Below are 489 nucleotides of genomic sequence, written 5' to 3' on the forward strand. Positions count from 1 at the left end.
TCCCCTGCATCGGCAGGCGGACTCTCAACCACTGCGCCACCAGGGAAGCCCTTAGTAATCAGCCCAGGGGCGCCGCCAGTGCATAGCTGGGCAGATTTTTGTTGTTGTTGTTGTTGTTTTTTTTTGCGGTACGCGGGCCTCTCCCGTTGCGGAGCACAGGCTCCGGACGCGCAGGCTCAGCGGCCACGGCTCACGGGCCCAGCCGCTCCGCGGCACGTGGGATCTTCCTGGACCGGGGCACGAACCCGTGTCCCCTGCATCGGCAGGCGGACTCCCAACCGCTGCGCCACCAGGGAAGCCCCGTTATTTTTAATGATGGGAAAGACGTCCCCAGACGAAAGCCGGTGGGTGATGTCACAGCAGTGTGCGAAACGCGGGGGGTTCCCAAAGGCCTCAGACGCAGGCCCCAGGCCCTGTGGGTGGGCACACGGCGTGGCGGGCGGCGGCGCGGGGCTGAAGGGGCGGGGCCCCGGCCCTGCGTGACGGCCC

At 67.3% G+C, this 489-nt stretch overlaps 1 protein-coding gene across 2 annotated transcripts in view; it reads left to right on the forward strand.

Annotated features, from left to right (window-relative positions):
* CACNA1C (calcium voltage-gated channel subunit alpha1 C) overlaps positions 1 to 489 on the forward strand; it is a 435,574-nt gene that overhangs the window by 361,984 nt on the left and 73,101 nt on the right. The window lies entirely within an intron of this gene.

Source organism: Lipotes vexillifer, unplaced genomic scaffold, assembly GCF_000442215.2.
Source record: "Lipotes vexillifer unplaced genomic scaffold, Lipotes_vexillifer_v1.1 scaffold395, whole genome shotgun sequence".
Classification (NCBI taxonomy): Eukaryota; Metazoa; Chordata; class Mammalia; order Artiodactyla; family Lipotidae; genus Lipotes; species Lipotes vexillifer.